Consider the following 19,031-nt stretch of genomic DNA (forward strand, 5'->3'; position numbering starts at 1 on the left):
CTGCAGTGCCAAATCTCGTCTTCAGTGTTTGAAACACAAAGAGGCGATTAAAAAAATGGATTTTCGCTAACCTTGTGATTGATTGGCCTTGTTGAGCTTCAAGTCATGTAATCAACATGATCAGACACTTCTGGCTTCCCATCCTGCACCACACGAATCACTCCGTCCTCTTTGAAACAAAAGACAATGTAATCCTCATCCGCAAAGTGTGGCCAGCTCGACTCATCGATCTCTTTCTTTTCTAACTCGATATTGTTACTTTGTGTCGAACTTAGAACTGTTTCTTTGTCTCCATCGCATTTGTTATCGCACGAAGCCATTCTGTTCCTCTCATGAAAGGTTTTTTTGTTGTCACCATTAGAGTTGAACACCAAGGCTCCTCTGGGAACTTGAGCTGATGAAATGCAAAATATATCTGATTCTTCATCTACCTCACACCATTTTAATTCACTCAAATAGTGTAGAGAGATAAAATGGGAATCACTTTGAGAAAATCAAAAAATAATTAAAAACATTTTTTAAAAACTGAAATTGCAGAAGAGTTGAGTTTTTGATCTTTTAAACAAGGTTCCATTTCAAGTGATTGAATTGACATCAATGAAAGATATTGTTATAATTGGCTGTAGATGTTTATATATATATATATATATATATAATTTTTTTTATTATCGCAACCATACTATTCCATTTCAATTGCTTAAGCTAAAGAATCTTTAGCTGAGGCAACCAAAAATATATAAAAAAAGAAATACACAAAAAGGTAACTTTAATAGAATTCTTTCATCAAATTCAAATCTGATGAATAAAGAGCTAAAAGTGAACTCTAATCATTTCATTAAACTTGTATTAAATCAAGAGTGAGACAAAACTCTTTTCCCAAATCAAGAACGAACCAACTCCTTCACTAAATTTCTAACAATCATATTTCTACTCAAATTTGATAAAATTTTAAAAACAATAAGGATCGGGGATGATTGTCTTTCAAAAAAAAAAAAAAAAAGTTAAAACAAGTTTTTAGAATAAGTTCTAAATTTTTACACCAAAAAAAAAAATTTTGATGAAAAAAAACGTAAAGATTGGAATGCTCCATATCTGAGTTAAGCTTTTAACCAAAATTTTCTTCAAAGTTAATAAAAATAATAGAGAGAGAGAGAGAGAGAGAGAGAGAGAGAGAGAGAGAGAGAGAGAGATTATAAGTCTGCATGAAATTAGAACTTTGAAACTTTGTGTTGGGTTACCTAAAGGAAACCTGCATGCGAGGAAACATGTTGCCCAATCCCTTATCATCCATGGTGTGCACATTGTTTTAGAGAGAGAGAGAGAGAGAGAGAGAGAGAGAGAGAGAGAGAGGCACCTGAATGTCAACAAAAGAAGAGGTTGGAGTGATAGGGTAGAAGAAGGAATGCCAAATTTGAATTTGAAAAAAACACTGCATTAATTCATATGGCCAGAGAGAGAGAGAGATTTATGGAGATAAACATGGTGACATATTTGTTGTGAAGTAATCTTGCTTCGCCACCAACCTATAATGAAAATCTTTCTTTTCCACCGGCCTAGCTAAGAGTAGAAGCATGGAGGCTGAAATCAAGATTGTCAACAATGGCTGGCTGTAACCGTTTGAAATTTATAGCCTCAGCTACATTTGCATTTAATGTTTTTACATTGTCTAATTTATCTATAAATAGCTTACATTGTCTAATTTATCTATAAATAGCCTATGTATCGTAGAGATCAGGGTGTGGGAGAAAGAAAATAAAAAAAGAAAGAAGATTGTAGTTCATGCTCTGTTTGTTTTTCAAAATTATTTGAGTGAATTTAAATTGAGTTTGGTTCAGTGTTAATCCTCTCATTGTGAATCACTATAAGTGGTTTGCACCCCACTCCCACAAATAGTGGTATTAGAGCCGAAGGTTGCTCGAATTTGCAAACATTCTGCAAAATATTCCAAACAGAGCATCGTTTCAAAACTTGCTTGGAAATCAAAGTTGTCGAACTCAACTATTGATCACACCAGTGTTTAAGTCTCATCAAGACGATTGTGGACATCCCATTTTTTACGCCCTTTTAAGACTTGGATGATCTTGCAGTACATCTGGTGGCAGGTCTGATTGCTCACTGAGTGCTTGAAGTCCGCAACAGAATGTCACAGGTTTGAGTTTTCCAAACCCTGCGTCCTTTTTGCCTCATCTTTGGACCATGCTTAGGTCCTTTCAGATTGAGGTTGGTGATGGCCTACCGGCCATTTTTGAGGGGTGCCAGCCATGGCTTTTGGCTTGCCGGCCGTTGATGAGCCTGGTCGGCCACCAATGAACCCTTGATGGCCGGCTGGCCAACAGTGTTCCAGCAGATATTTTGTGCCATCTATTTGCACAGATTGATGCATCTTCCTACACGTGTGTGGCTGGATCTTTGTGAAGGAAATTTGCATTTTCTATATATATGACCCCTCTCTTGCATGTGAGGGGGTTAGAAAATTTGGAAGACAAAAATTCTCTCTCTCTCTCTCTCTCTCTCCAGAATTTCCTCTCTCTCTCTTGTTATTTTGTGCCTTAAGTCTAATTTTTCTACACTTTTGCACATCAACCCTAAACCAAACACTCTCACCTTGGAGTTGACGTCTCTTGAGGTCCTTTTTGAGCTCTAGAAGTGGATTTTGGCTTGATTTAGCTTGTTTTGTTGCTCTAAATTGCATCTTGTCTTCAAGAGATATAACACTTGTATTTTAAACTTCTTTTAAATACTTGTTTTGCCATCTTTATATGCTGTTTTTGAGCTGGTTTTGACCTCCAAAAATCTCTATTTTTATGGTTTAAAAATGGTGGTTTAAGGCCCTTTTTGAGTTAGGGGTGGTTCACCCTTTCGCTATTTAGTTTGTTAAGCTTTTGTGCCTCTTTTCAAAGCTTTTAAATCCAATTTTTTTGGCCATTTAACCATTGAATTTCAGAGGATTTTCAGTGGTAAAAACCTTGTTTTGAAGTCCAAAATTAGAGGGGTTAGCCTCCCTTTCTTGTGTCTTGTTTGTATGCCTAGATAGCTTCATATGTTAGCATGTTTTTCTTGCAATTTGTAGCTTAAGTCCAGCATGTTTTTACCTCTATTTTGACCTGTTTTGGGCTGGTCAATTCAATTGAGGCTTGTATTGCATAGTTGTAGGGTTAACTCCTTCACTAGCTCATTATTTTAGGCCTTTAAACACGAGTCACTTGAGTTGGTTGCATGTTATAGTGTCATTTTGCATGTAATTCCAGCATATATAGCTCTGTCACATTCTCATTTGTTTCACTCTTTCAATTGCTTTTGAGAGTTGCTTCAAGTTTGGGATTCTTTAAGCTTGAGATAGAGTTTATGCTTAATGGTTTAATCTTCTTTGAGGATTCATTATCAACGACATGAACTCTCTCTTGCCTTACATCTTCCTTTGGTTGACGCTTCTTTCTCTTTAGAGGACTCTCACCAATGGACTAAATCAACTAAAGAATGAGTTGGTAACTTAAAATGAGTAAACAAAAGTGATAAGTAAAACTTGAGCAAGATAAGCATATTGTGTTGTATTGCATGTGTTCAATCAGACGTTATATTGAACACAAGGAAGATTGGAGCATTTCATACTCAAAGTGATGAAATGAGCCAATCTCCTTGGTCTCCATTGCCCTTGATCACACATGATAGGGTGATGGTCTTGAGTATTGTTTTTGCATACAATGAAATTGTATTCCTTGGTTCTTTGGCCACCATGCATTGAAAATACTTGGTTGGTGATTTTGGAGCCAAGAGTGCCACTCCTTGGAGATGTTTTGATGATAAGGAGTGGTACACAGTACATACAACCTGTGAAATTACTTCTTTCCTGCTTTGTGTTCTGCTCTGTTGCAGCAGAATGAAGTTGTTCATCAGTGGCCGGCAGGCCAAACACTAATGGCCGGCAGGCCAAACACTAATGGCCGGCAGTGCCCTTTTGTAGCAGGCACATGGCCGGCAGCCTCCATTAGTGGCCGGCTAGCCACTGATGTACTCTCAGAACAGTGCCCTTTCTGTATACCAGAATTCAACTATCCAAACAGAGGCAGTCAGCAGCAAAGCAGTGGCATTCCAGGGTGGAAGTCGAGCGCGCACATGTGCATTTGATGCGTCTCAAATTTAATTAGCTAGAACAACATGCCTATTGTTATTTTTGAGCTGGTTTTGTACTTAATTAATTTAGTTTAATTAATTAGCACAACATGTATTTGATTAGCTTAGATTACTTAATTGATTGTTGTAATAATTAAGTAGCTTGGCTTTAGCTATTTCTTTATTTTGTTTTGTATTAATTAACTTAACTTAGATTAGCTTCATTCGGACCTTCCTTCATGAGGGCGTAATGTTGTAATAAGTGTGCGTGCGTGTGTGTATGTCTTCTAAACCCACGTCTTTCTCCCTTTTACTTAATCGCTTTCGATGGTTAGATTAGGAACATTTTCAATTAGCATACCTTATGCTTGCATGCTTGCATCCATTCATTTGTATTGCATGCACCGAGGCTCAGTGCATCATTCAAACTGCATCGTCATTTCAATATTTCTTTGAATATGTTTTTAATCGCATGTTGTTCAAATCATGCCATATTAGTACCCGAGCCTATTAATTGTATATTGCATGCGTTGCATTTGGCTTCTTGTATAGTTAGGATCATGCATCTTTCTAACTAATTTTTGTTTTGGCTTGGAGTACTCAGTAAGTTTTTAAGCTTTAGCATATTGCATGAGTGTGATTGCCATATTGTCATGTTTAGCATTCTTGCCATGAGGCTGTGTGCTTACTTGTTAAAATGCATGAATGTCTGTAGATGAAGGCTTTGTTATTTGAATTGGAACGATTCAATGAATGTGAGTTTTAAGCCCACTTTGTTGTGGCAAATCATGTTTTAAGCCCACTTGAGATGGCAAATCCGCATTTTTAAGCCCACTTGAGGGTGGCGAATTCAAATCATTTTCGCAAACAAAAATGAGTTGAATTGTTCCAAGTCTTGCAAACTTGTCTATACTTGCTTTGTGCGCATCACATAGTAATGTTAGCTAATAACCAGAATAAGAACACATGAGGTTTATAAAAGAGCATATCCTGATTAGTAGAGGCCGATCTTTGATCGGGCGAGCAGTGATGCTCATTTCAGGACCTTCCCCTCTCATACCCAAGTTCCCGAGCCGAGGCAACTTTGATGATGACGGACACGTGGCCTTTGGCACGAGTCAGGGTTTCCTAAATTTCCCTAAATAAAAATAAAATATTTAGGTGGCGACTCTGTATTTGGCAAAGAAGTCCAATTTTGGTATTATTTGATTTAAAATCAATTTTTCAAAAAAGTTTGCCGGATTTGGACTTTTTGGTGTTTATCAGTTTCACATTGCACTTGTGAGACTAGATTCAGAACCACAGGTAGAGTCCGAACTGTGAGGCCTTCTTTTCAAACCCTTTCCGAAAGACGGGGGCGCGGAAAAAAGGCGAGTCCACAGTTTCTGGCGACTCTGTTGGGGAGTTAGAGAACTTGACTCGACCTCATGATATGTTGTTTTATCTACACTTATGTATTTCTTTGCATTTGCATTTGCATCGATGCGCCTAAGTCACAGTGTTTTCCATCTACTATTCCTGAACGGTTTGTCGGAGGCTTACTTGGAAAAGCTTGCCAAAAGGCTGACCGGTTGCGGGCTCTGCCACGATAGGAACACAACCCTTGGATCTGGACTACCGCTGTATTGTTTGATCCTCCTTTCACTTCTCGGTGTTAGGTGTGAGAGGTATATTAGGTAGTCTTGCTGAGGTACCCTTTTTGACCAATTGGCCTAGTCGCATATCGAAAGCCATAGAGACTGTTCCAAACTAGGACATGTTGCTCACCCGAATGCAGGATTGTTTGAAACCGCTTGATTGCGTAGTGAACCCCTAGCTCTTGACGAAATTAGGACAGGGTAACCCTACCCCATCATAGGGGTGTGTTGGCCCTCACTTGCTTAATATGTGCTTTTAGAGTGAAACTCTGCAGGAATGTATGTATCAGTTGCAAGTCTGGGTATCAGTTTGATGGTAACAATTTTATGGTTTTTGATTTTTGCTTCTTTTTGCTTTATTTTCATTTTGAAAGGTAGTCATACCTCTGCCTACTTTTGCTGACCTCCATGAAATAAGGGTGCAGATAGAGGATGCAATGAAGCAGGGTCTGATAGACCACGAGAAAGAGCAGCCCAAGAGGGCTTTCATACGCAGTTCCAATGTGGCTACGAGTAGTAGTGCAGCTGTAAGGCCTTCTGATGTTGGTATGGTCACCACTACACCGAAAATTGCCAATTCCTTTGCTGGTACATCTGACACGACCTCACAAATAGCGAAACACCAACCCCGAGGCCAGAAGATTTTCACCCCACTATACATGTCTTTATCTGAGGTCCTGAGGGTCCTGATCAAAAAAAGACATCTTAAGCCACTAGAGCTACACCCATTGCCCAATCCCCTCTCTCCTATACATAACCCGGCCAAATACTGCGCCTTCCACCAACAGCATGGTCATTACGCCGACCTGTGCTTCAGATTACGTCATGAGATTCAAGATCTCATTGAAAATAAGGTGATAGCGCCTCCTCAAAAGCCTAACGTCACCACAAATCCCCTCCCACCACATAACCAGGTCCCTCCACCTCGGCAAGTAAACCTCATCTATACACTGGCCATCCCTTACGACCCCAGTATCTACATCACCCCCTCCCACCTACCTAAGCCGGCGTTATTCATCCTAGAGAGCACAGACTTGTGCATGATGAGCGCGTCCATATCCCGAACCAAATCTGTGGTGGTGACTGTGGTAGAAGAAGGCAGGCTAGCCTTGGTGAAGAATGGAAATGCCAGTTTAGTACCTGAGGGATCTGTGGACTTAACTGGAGAAGAATATAACCTGTGCTGCTACATTATGGATACTAATCAGGCCAGACCAGAGGTGGAGTTTCTAATTGGGATGGAGGTTAGTGTCGTTTGGGAGGATGGACCAAACTAGGGATTAGATGACTTAGCCAATCTTGAGGAGGACATCAATAATCTGCAGTTTTTCGATTAAAAAAATCTGGGGAATGGAACCAAAACATGCTAGACGAACATGCTACTTTAATGAGCCATCTATACAAGCATACAAGACACAAGGAGAGGGGATGACCCTCTCCTATTTAAGACCTCAAAATACACTTTCCACCACTGAAATTCCTTTGGAATTCAGTGGTAGAAAGGTCATGCAAAGACAAAAACCAAAGCCTAAAGAGGTGGCCCAAAACAAGGCAAAACAAGGCATTCAAGGGGGTAGATCACCCCCAACACTAACAAGACCTTAAACAATCATTTCAAACACATGAAAATGAAGCTTTTTAGAGTTAAGATTTAAGCCAAAATAAGCATGCAAATAAGGCCAAGTAAGCAATGAAGACAAAGCTTAAAAGAGGGTTAGAGACTCACCCTTGTAGAACCACTCCAAAGATGTAACTCCAGCAAATTTCTGAGCTAAAAACCAAACTTAGAGTTCAAACAAAACCCTCAAGTGCCTCAACAACAAGAGTATGGTGTTCTAGTAGGTGCTTTAGTGCAAAAGTGTGAAGAAATTACACTTTTGAGCACAAATAGGGGTAAATATATATATATATATATAGAGAGAGAGAGAGAGATAACTTCTATCTTAATTTTTCAGAACCCCTGGAAAGGGAGAGGGGCCTCCCTTCTTATAGAAAATCAAGTCTCAAGCTTGTTGAGCAAGCTTGAGTCTTGATTCAATCCCTCCATACACGTGTATGGAGGATGAAATCTGTGTTCACCAGCTGTCACAGCTGGCATGAAAATATCTGAAAAAAGTAAATAGAAAGGTCTCAGCCAAAAGATATGGCCGATCGACCAAAAAGAGTACCGATCGACCAAAAAGAGTGTCGATCGGCCAACACTTATGGCCGATGGCACAAGGCCTTGGCTGATGGGTTGTAGGGATGGCCAACAAGCCACCCTCTTCCCTCAGAAGCAAAACCACAAGTCCTTGGTTCACAACCAAGCACAAAATAAACAAGTTAAGAGATCCTAAGGCAAGGCGCACAGCCGAGACCTTCGGGAACTCAAAACGAACACGAGCATGGATAATCATCGAGTGTTCAAACGATGACGTCCAAGTCTTGAGGACGGTCAAAAATGGAGTGTCTACAACCGGCCATAAACCAACGGAGTTGTTGAGGCCGCCAACAAGAACATCAAGCACATTCTACAGAAAATGGTTGAGACTTACAGGGACTAACCAGACAAATTGCCATTTGCTCTCTAGGGCTACAGAACATCAATTCGGACATCTACTGGGACAACTCCATATTCTCTGGTTTACGGGATGGAAGTTGTTCTGTCGATTGAAGTGGAGGTTCCGTCGCTGCGAGTTATGGTTGAGTGCCAGATAACAGAAGCAGATTGGCAGCAGAGCAGGTTCGAAGAACTAATGCTATTCGACGAGAGGAGGCTAAAAGCACTGTACCACGTCCAAGGCTATCAACACAGAATTGCCAAGGCTTTCAACAAGAAAGTTAAGTCCAGGAATTTGAAGGAAGGGGATTTGGTGCTGAAAGACAACCGAGCTCCCATCCATGACCCTAGGGGCAAGTTTAGACCCAATTGGACTAGTCTTTACTTCATCAAATCAATCTGGTCGAGTGGAGCTGTCATTCTTATGGACCTAGGTGGCCTGAAATTCTCTCAACCAATTAATATGGACAAATTGAAGAAATACTATCATTGAGAGGCTCGCTAGGCCGAAATCCCAGAAGGGTGACCTAGGCAAAAGTTAGAGCACAAAAATTAACAAAAAAGAAAAACTGAGCTCGCAAGGTTGAGAACCCAAAAAGGGCAGCCTTGGCAAAAGTTAGAGCGCAAAAGGAGAGTGTTAGTACCCGAGTGAACCCGAACCGAACTATGTAAGGCTTGATTCCCATCTTCAGGATACGTAGGCAACTTTATTCTAAAGTCCAGCCATAAACACTTCAAACTCAACTGTCTGGTCCATGAGATTGTTCTGGTCATCTTTGTCTTTTCTGCATTTAAGAGTTCGGTTGTGATCTTCACTATGAGAGCTGGTTACAGTGCAGTATAGTGTTATTCAGACAAGGGGCAACTTTCCATTTATTAGATTCGAGGTTGTACATCTCGAGGATAGATTTCATGTGTGTCCAGTTGTGATCCTTATTGAAAATGGTTTTGAAAAGTTTTAATAAAAGTTGATTTTGTTCAAATTAATTTTTTTACAATTTAGACTATTTTTGGACCAAAAGAAAAATTTTCAGTGCCCACAACTTCAATTTCATTGATTTCAATACAAAGTTCTCTAACTCTCGATGCAAATCAAAGTTGTTTTTTATTACATTCAAAAGGAAAACTTGAAAGTACAGATCAAAGCAATACACTTGGGGGCATAAGTGAGTCAGGTGTTCCTATGTCCCCTCCCAGAGCTTGTGGAAACTTCAGATGCTAAAGTAGGCCCGGTTTGCGCCTCATCTTCAAGCCAAGCCAGGCATTCGCCAGATAAGGCATAGTTGAAATTGGGAACGGAGCCAGAAGTTCTTTTGTCCTCCATGCAGTGTGATATCAAGCTAGTTGTGAGCCTCGGATTGGAAATGAAACCGGGTACTCCACCCCCTCTTCTGGGCAAGTCTGGTCGTGTCTGAACTGATGCCTGAATCAGAATGGAAAGTAGAAAACACAGTGTGTCAGGCTAATCAGTTGAATACCGGGTTGCCGAGCCATGCTGTAGCTCATTTCGGATAGATCAAACTAGGGGCAACGCCAAGCAATGTCGATAGCAGACCTGTTGCACATCCAATGGCACCACCATCCCTCGTTCGGGAAATCAACTAGCTGTTGGCGAAAGAAATAGCCTCATGCTAAGTATATAGGGCAAGAGTCCACTACCTTCAACTTGTCCATGAGCCATATCTGGAGAGAGACAAAAAATAAAAAAGATTAAAGAATAGAGAGGTGTATGTGGAGAGAAAAAGTGAGGAAAGGTTGTGAGAGAAAAATAGAGCCTGAGGGCCGAGTGATGTGAGAAACACATGTGAGATATGTAGGAAACAGTACCTGCAAAAGTAGTGGACTTCCCACGAATTTGGTTGTCTCCCGCCTATGGAAGGCGTCCAAGCCTATCAAAGTCTCGGCCAATGCTAAGCCAACAGAGCTTTTGCCCTCTTTCAAACCTTGGGCCATTTCGATCAAGCGAATGCTAGACCTTCCGAAACCCGGGGCAGGAAGAAAATGGGCCAACATACACAAGCAAAGGGCGTGTTACCAAAAAATTTGCCAAAGACAGTCACCGCGGTCACCGGCGTCAAAAAATTAATGAATGAGGCTGGGAATATCTAGCTCCCTATTGTGAATCAAGGATCGAACCTCATGTAAAGTGAGCCCACACATCCTTCCCAAAGCTTAGATGTGACCAAAATGGGACTAGGGAAAAATTTCCTCATTACACTGGGATTCCTTAAGAACTTGGAATTCTTCAATTGTTGGGCATAGTTCTTGCCCCCCGAAACTGAAAACATGTGCAACCGGGTTCCAACATCTAGCTGCGGCGTGGAGGAACTGAAAACACAGCGGGGTACGACTTAGCAAGAATAGTGCATTTATCTCGAAACCCTGAAAATTCACCTTTTTCGAGCCATCTAAAGTGGCAATCCAATTTGAGAGTTTTTCGGCAAAGAATGGCTCCATTTGGGGAAAAACAGCAGCTGGAATGAAGAAATCATGAAACTGGAACTTTTGTAGAAGATAAGGCATTGAGTGGAGGCCAGATGTCAACATTTTGGAGGTTCTGCACATTGATGGCCGACAAGGCTCATTAATGGCCGGCAGGGGGTCATTGACGGCCGGTAGGAGGAATACATGGGCGGCAGGCCACCCCATATGGCCGGCAACCTTCCTTTTGTTCTTGCTGCCCTCCTTTGTGAAGATTCAATTATATGTAGTAGTTTTGTTATGTTATTTGTGTGTTCCAAGGTCTTGTTTTAAGTCCTGTTTTGGCTTGGACATGTTCATTGAGTTGAATTCATTTTGTTCTGCTTATCGAGTTGTATTTGTGTTAATTAGTTTCTCGAGTTGTTTTGTTTATTTTTCGAGTTGTTGTGTTGTTTGTCGAGTAGTTTAGCTCTGTTTGTTATTACAATTGTTGGTCAGTTCGTTACCCGATACAGACTGTTGTGGCAATACAAATATTTGGTTTTCAATGTCAAATTCAATCTCAATCTCATGCAATGGGGTGTTTATGATGCAAAGTACAACACTTTTCAAATGAAGGCTGGTTTTCATTACGATCATGGCTACTTTTTACAAAAGTGCAGCACAAGGTTTTAAAGCAAAATAAAACCCGTCTGAGGCTGTACAAAGTGCTAACGCTACTAGCAAAAAGAAACTAAACAAAAACACAAAAATCAGCACTATAGATCTCAGGATCTAGAGGCCCTCTTCGTCCTCTTCCTCGGCGGAGCAGACTCTGAAGGGCTATCTCCATTGGCGCCACTGTTTGAGTCTGGGCCAGAGTTTGAATCGGAGCCATCTCCACTTCCCTCCTCAAAGCCCTCCTCGCAATCAGCATCCCCAGTCTCAAAACTTGAACCAGTGTCACCATCTCCGCTCTCGGATGACTCTGAATGCCGACCAGTCACCTCCTCAGTCTCACTAGTATCAGTGTCATCATCGCCTAGGATAGGCTCTGAAAGGCCACTCTCAGCTCGAGTGCGCCCTGCTCAGCCTCGACTGCGTATCGGAGTCTCTCTCTCTCTCCTCCCTGCTGCCGGAGGGGGTACTGATGGTCCTGCTGCAGCCATCGCTGATGCTATCGGAACGAATGGGACCTGAAAAGGTGTTTGTCATATGTCAGCCACAGTATGCGTGCCAAATTAGTGCAATGTGAATTCAGATGCAGTGTATCAGTACAATGTGGGTCAGATGTAGTGTATAAGTGTATGAATTCGGATGCAGTGTATCAGTGCAATGTGGGTCAGGTGCAGTGTATCAGTGTAATATGGGTCAGATGCAGTGTTTGTGTGCAATATATCAGGTCAGTGTAGTGTGGAACAGATTACAGTTGAGATGCTAGTGTATCAGTGGAAAGTTTGATGGCATGAGATGTAAACTGAAGGAAAATTACCCGAATGTCATAGAGACTGAGCAGGTTCATGTGCCTCTGTACCATCCCCATTAGAGAAGCCGCCAGGTCGAGAGCGTCCCCGGTGTACTCTATAGATGCCTGCAAGTGCATTGAGAATATCAGTGTTCTATAAGCATAATTGGAATGAATTTGACATGCAAAATGTAAAGTATGGTACATACTAGAGTCAGGCCTTGAACCCCGACAAGCTCATGCCTAGCTGGTGCAGGCACAATAGGGATTTGGAAAGCCTCCCTGGTATGCCGCCAATAGGTAAGTGTAGTGTGAAGCTCTGGCCAACCAGTCCCCTGTCTCACCTGGGAAGCCCCTCTACCACGGGCCCTGCTTGCTCGACTTGCTTTGCGACTCACCCTCACAGCAGGAGCTCTCGCTCTTTCACCCCCACGAACGCCAGTCAGAGGTGACATCAAGTATGTCTGGATAAAGACTGCATAATCGCCCTCTACACTTAAGTACTCTGCCTCTAGGCCTATCATGAACTGGATCACCTCGTCAGAAGTCAGGCTGTGTGTCGCTCTCATAGATGCAGGTGGTGTCATTGGTATAAATGGGACAGATAGGCCCAAGGTTTGACGGACGAAACGCTCGCCTAGAAACCAATCTTGGCAAATCAAGCCCTTAAGAAGAATGTGATGCTGAGAAATGCCTCGAGCTACAGTGTATCAGACTTGAACCATCAGCATCATGGCCCAGGGCTGCCATGTGATATGAAATGGAAGTGAATGGATTGTTAGTCGTTATTAGTTGCTAATGTATGGATCAAAACAGTTGTAAAGTAAAAATGATGATAACTGTGTCTCGAGTTACCTCGTACGCCGCGACCATGTCAAAGTACTGGTGGAAAAGCATGAAGGACTTGCGCATCCTACGGTGGAGCTAGCCGTCGTATACCCGAGAAACGGGGATTATCAATGGCACCTTATCTAAAGGCTCAGGAGAGAGAGCCGAGAAGTATGCGTAGACCCATAACTGCGGGAAGAATGTGGAAATGTGTATATTATCAATACAATATTGTGGGGATGTCGTTTGGAAATACTCTTCTGATCCTGGGGGACGCTCGTGATCCTCTGCTAGTCACCTGAAAAGGAACAAACACTCCGGTCGGAGGTGTCGGAATTAGCACTCCGACGGGCAAGTTAGTCTTTGCACTCAAGATTACTTGTATTCTAAGTTAAGCTTAATAGTTCTCACATACCTTTCTAGAACTGAAGATCTTGTATTTATAGTATTCTTTTTGGGCTTTGGGGCCTGGCCCAACCCTAGTCCTTTATATGTACTTCTACACGGCCCTTGTTTCACTGGCAGAAATGCTGGCTATTTTATTCGGCCCTTCAATTGAATAGGGTCAATGCCGAATAAAGGTTATGTTCTGGACCGGACTGGTCCACTCCTGTTGATCCAAGATTATTCGGCTTCCACAATTGCCCCCTAAACACCCCACTAGCATCAATTAGTCGGCGTGTTTGGCTTCTAGTCTGGAGGTTAAAAATTTGGCGGTTACTCCTCTTCCCGATGCGTGTCAGAACACATACATGCTTTTTGGTCATTATAACGCTTTCCCACCCCTTCGTACACTGCCTCCATTTAATGCGATTTGAATTTGTCTCTTCAAATGTATGTTCTGAATACTTAAAGATATCTGGCTCGCCTTCTAGTGCAACTCCTACATTTTGCGGCTTCTGCAACCCCTTGTTTCTCGCTCTTTCCTTCATCTCCTATAAGTTTTCTTCTCCTTCATTTTTGATCCCCTTTCTTTATCTACTTTTAGTTTCCCATAATCCTTGGGTTGGCCAAAATGGCAAAACATCTGAAAGAGCTCCTTCCTACGGATCGAATCTCCGGCTTTCGACGCTATTTCTCCATCCCTGACGACGTCCATCTGTCACTTTTGGCAGATAGCACCATTAATATGGTGAGGGAAGATGAGAGCACAATCGTATTTCCTCTTCTATCAATTGCTAAGGGTGGCGTCCGTTTTCTTCTTCACCCACTTTTGAGGGCCATTCTTCGGTACTGGGGTCTCATCCCTTCCCAGCTCAATGTGAACTTTTTTCGCATCATAATGGGGATTGTAGAGATAAATCGGCGTCTTAGAATTAATTTAGGTATTCTCGCCATTCGGCACTGTAATGTCCTAGCCAAATCTACCGGCCGGCTAAGACGCTACTTTCTTAGAGCCAAGGATACTGATCATCACTTAGTGACCATGCTTGCCAGCTCTGGCAAGCGTGTCGATGACGTGATGGTCGTTGTCCGCAGCAATTGGGAATTCTACGAAGGTGAAGATCGCCTAGACCCTGTGCCAAGGCGAAAAGGCGAACCAGGTGACTGATCAGATCACTTTGTTTCTGTTATTTACATATGTATGTATTCGGTACTAAGCTCATCTAATCGTTTCGTTTATGCAGGCAGCGACTTGAAGAGAGTGTTGGTTTCAGACAACGACGTTGTGCTCGCAGAAATTAAAACCGCGCTACAGTTCGTCGGCCATCCAGACCTTCAAAAACAAGGGCGGGTAGCCCACATTCTCCTGCGGTACGAGCCAACTTACACGACGTTCTTGGCGGCAGACAATATTCCGATCGCGCGAGGCGATAACCATCTTACAGCCCTCATCTTCCCCAGCTTCAAAAACTTGAGACAAATTGGTTTAGAATCATCTGATTCTGAACACGTGGAAGAACAAGTGGCCGAACCAATCGCCGAGGACCCAGACTGGTTGGCCACTGAAGTTGACGAAGCTATTAATTCGGCCTTCGAGGAAGCCGGATTGAACTCTTCTGACCCTCCGTCTACATCAGGCCGAGGGGACGCCTTCGAAGATATTTTTACAAACTTGGGAGACCTTCCCGGTGATTTTTCTGAGGATATGGCTGGGGAAAATCTTACGCAGATGGCACGAAAAAGAAACGCCGAACGCATGGCCGCCCGACAAAAGGCCGTAGCCATCCGTTCCGGACTTGTCCCGACTGAATCTGTTGCCCTTACTATTGTAGAAGAAACGGCTCACGTTGTCGTGGCCGAGACGGAAAAGGAGGTCGAGCGCCCAATTACAGAAGGTCGGTCGATTTCAGAGGATCGGGGCGAAAAACGAAACGCTGAGGGCAAGGACGGCTCCGAAGAGGGCCCCAATGAAAAACGACCACGCTTAGAGGAGTCGGCTGTGGTTGCTCCTTTCGTTATTAAGCCAAAGATGAAAAACATGCCGATCTCCTCCGAAGCGTCAGCTTTGAAAGATCCAGCTGTGGCACTGAGCTTGGCTGCCTCGGTCTCCTTGCCGGTTGACAAGGCGACCTTTCGTGCTGAGCCGGATTTGGTGACAATAGCATTAGCCGCCCAATCGGCTCTTCTGGTACGTGACTAACTCTTTGGTTTGGTTTGCATTCGATGTTTCTTGGCATATGATGATCCTTTGTTTTGCAGACGGTTGGAAGGATCGCCGAATTGGGCCGCCGCCAGCATGACGCTGTTGAAAGGATTGGTCGTTTGCAATCTGAAGTCAAGGGTCAAAGGAGCAGGGCAGAGTTTGAGGCAATGAGAGCCGCGATAGAAGTACGCAGGCCGAGGCTGAGAAGGAAAGGGCCAGAACTGTTGATTAACTCAAATCTGATACCGAGGAGAGGGCAAACGCAAGCAAGGAATCGCTCAAGTTAGCCAAGGAGGCGCTTGCCAAGCTGGAGGCAGAGTTGGGAGAGTTGAAGCAGGCTAAGGAGAAAGCCGACTCTGAGGCTTCGGCGGCGTTCAAGGCCGGGAAAAGCTCCTCCCTTAATGACTATGTAAAAGAAGTCCCCAAATTCGAGAATCGGGGATTCAAACACGGCTGGCTCAAAGCCCTTGCTGCCGCTGGAGTTATATTGGCTACGCCAATTCCATACGAGCAAGTGGACGTTGAGCCGCTTGAGTCTGACCCTGAGACTTGATTTGGGAGACATTTTAGTTTTGTTAGGTTTTTCTCAATTTCAATATATGTTTTTGTTTAGTAGATTTCTGTTAGTTCAAGGTAATTTTCATGTATAAATTAGTTACTACCTGCGCTTAATTTATTAATGAAAATTTCCTTTTCATTTCATAATTCATTGTACGTAGTTTTTGATATTAACGAAGAGTTTTGCTTTTGCTTTTCACTACTTTGGATAAAATGATCACTGTATGTTATGCTTGCTCATTATCGATCCGATAGGAAGTAGGATCGTGAGATAAGTAAATTAAATATCCCATTGCATAGTTACCGATTAGATAACGGTGTAAATCCGAATAAGTAAATCCATTCGGCGCCGTCATATGCCCTTGGCCCAGCCAGTGAGCTCTTTGTGCCGAATAAAATTAGTTCATGGGTAATGTATGAGTAAATCGGTTCATGGGGTGGCTGGGGCACACAAGCCGAATAGATTGATGAATCTGCCCTAGCCCCAGTTAGTTTATGAACATTAGACGCCGAATAACAAGCACTCATGAGGTACTGATGAATTGATTCATGGAGCGGCTGGGGCACCAGAGCCGAATAGATTGATGAATCTGCCCTTGCTCCAGCTGGTTCATGAACATTAAACGCCGAATAATACGAACTAATGAATATTGTTCCGATGAGTCGATTCGTGGGACGGCTGGGGCACTCGAGCCGACTAGATTAATGAATCTGCTCTTGCCCCAGCTGGTTCAAGAACGTAGAACGCCGAATAACAGAGGGGGTGATTGGGGCACGTGACTTGATCGGTGCCGGACTATTGAGGTTTCGATATTAATGAGATTGCCTCGGAGGTGCTGCCTTCGTAGGGAGTAAATGGGTGTGCACTTCGTGAACGAAGGTCTTATTTATATGTTTTGACAGCAACTCAGTCCAGTTCTTAGTGGAAACTTAAACAAGTTCGAATGCCGAATAGACTTTTCTTCAACAGCAAAGGTGAAGCGAAGACGCTAGCTGAGCTGGGAGGAAACATGAATCGAAGTGGTAAACCTTCACGCATGGGCAATAGGACTTCGAGGGATCGGGAGAGACACCAATCTCCCCGTCGTTGAAGTAGGTCGCCCAGGAGGGACAAGCAGCCACAACGCAAGTCTCCTCAACCTCTTCCTGGAAGGGAATCCGACGCGACTCCTCGCTTGTTAAGTTTTGCGATCTTCATCGGTAATAGACCAATGACAGAGGCTGATTCGATTGTTCGAGATTCAAATGTGGCAGTCGAGTTCGCTCGACAGATCTTTCCACCCGAAGTTCAGCAATCGATGGTAGGTCGGCAGGACTTCGAAGTGTTTCGGGAAGGCGTTCATGGGGCGGTGAAGGGACTGTACACTGCTTATGAGATCGGCATGCGTCTCTGAGCCGCTCATCGCGATATAGAACAGAAAGACGAACGCATTCAAAAATTAGAAGCTCACGCCGAGAAGGCCGAGCATGAGATCAAGTCCACCGAGCCTCAATCGGCCAGCCACCCAAACCTAGTTGTGGAAGAGATGGTTACTCAAAGGCTGATTAGTGATGCGATCGCCGATCGAAACACGACCAGTATGTTCGCGATCGAAACTACGAGGGCTGCGGCCTATGAAAAAGGCTTCCACGACGGCCGAAAGGTCAGAATTCAGAAGACCAAGGAGAAACTCACCGAAGAAGTTTGCCGATGTGAAAATCGTGGATTTAGGCACGGTTGGATCAAGGCACTTCAGCAAGCTAAGAGTCTCCAGGCAGCGGGGTTGGATTCGGCATTTTCGTTGTACCAACAGAATGATTTCCCTTTCTCCGCTTTCGAAATTGAGAAGAGTGATGATAAAGAAGCCGACGAACCAAAGAAAACCTTGTAATGATTACGTAGATTGAAAGTGAAATTATGTATTTATTGGCTGATTTTCATAAAATGCTTAGTTCTCAATTTGTAGCGTACTTGTTATTTATATTAGTACACATTTTATTCTGAATGTGCGCACGTTTTAGATTACGTTTATGCGGCTTGAACAATCTTATTTGAATATTTGCATTTTTCGACCTTTGTTTACGGAGGCTTTAATTTGGATAATAGTACATTGTCTATTTCAACTGTTTGTTTCATTGTAATTTTTATTCGGGACACGTGTGTTTGCATGTTTTTTTGGCCCAAAGACATCATGCGCCGATGGAGCTCCGAATCTGGAGGCTTTTTCGGCCCAAGGACGTCATGCGCCGATGGGGCTCCGAATCTGGAGTTTTTAATTGGCCAATTGTGATATCCACGAAGGGCGCTCCGAATCCGGAGGCTTTTTCGGCCCAAAGACATCATGCGCCGATGAGGCTCTGAATCCGGAGCCTTTAATTGGCCAATCGTGATATCCACGAAGGGCGCCCCAAATCCGGAGGCTTTTTTGGCCCAAAGACATCATGCGCCGATGGGGCTCTGAATCTAGAGGCTTTAATTGACCAATCGTGATATCCACGAAGGGCGCTCCAAATCAGGAGGCTTTTTCAGTGCAAAGATGTCATGCTTCGATGGGGCTCCGAATCCAAAGGTTTTAATTGGCTAATCGTGATATCCACGAAGGGCACTCCGAATCCGGAGGCTTTTTCAACCCAAAGACGTCATGCGCCGATGGGGCTCCGAATTCGGAGGCTTTAATTGGCCAATCGTGATATCCACGAAGGGCGCTCCGAATCCGGAGGCTTATTCGGCCCAAAGACGTCATGCGCCTATGGGGCTCCGAATCCGGAGCCTTTAATTGGCCAATCATGATATCCACGAAGGGCGCTCCGAATCCGGAGGCTTTTTCAGCCTAAAGACGTCATGCGCCGATGAGGCTCCGAATCTGGAGTCTTTAATTGGCCAATCGTGATATCCACGAAGGGGGTTCTGAATCCGGAGGCTTTAAT

Source organism: Camellia sinensis, chromosome 15 (assembly GCF_055761805.1).
Source record: "Camellia sinensis isolate YWXY chromosome 15, ASM5576180v1, whole genome shotgun sequence".
Classification (NCBI taxonomy): domain Eukaryota; kingdom Viridiplantae; phylum Streptophyta; class Magnoliopsida; order Ericales; family Theaceae; genus Camellia; species Camellia sinensis.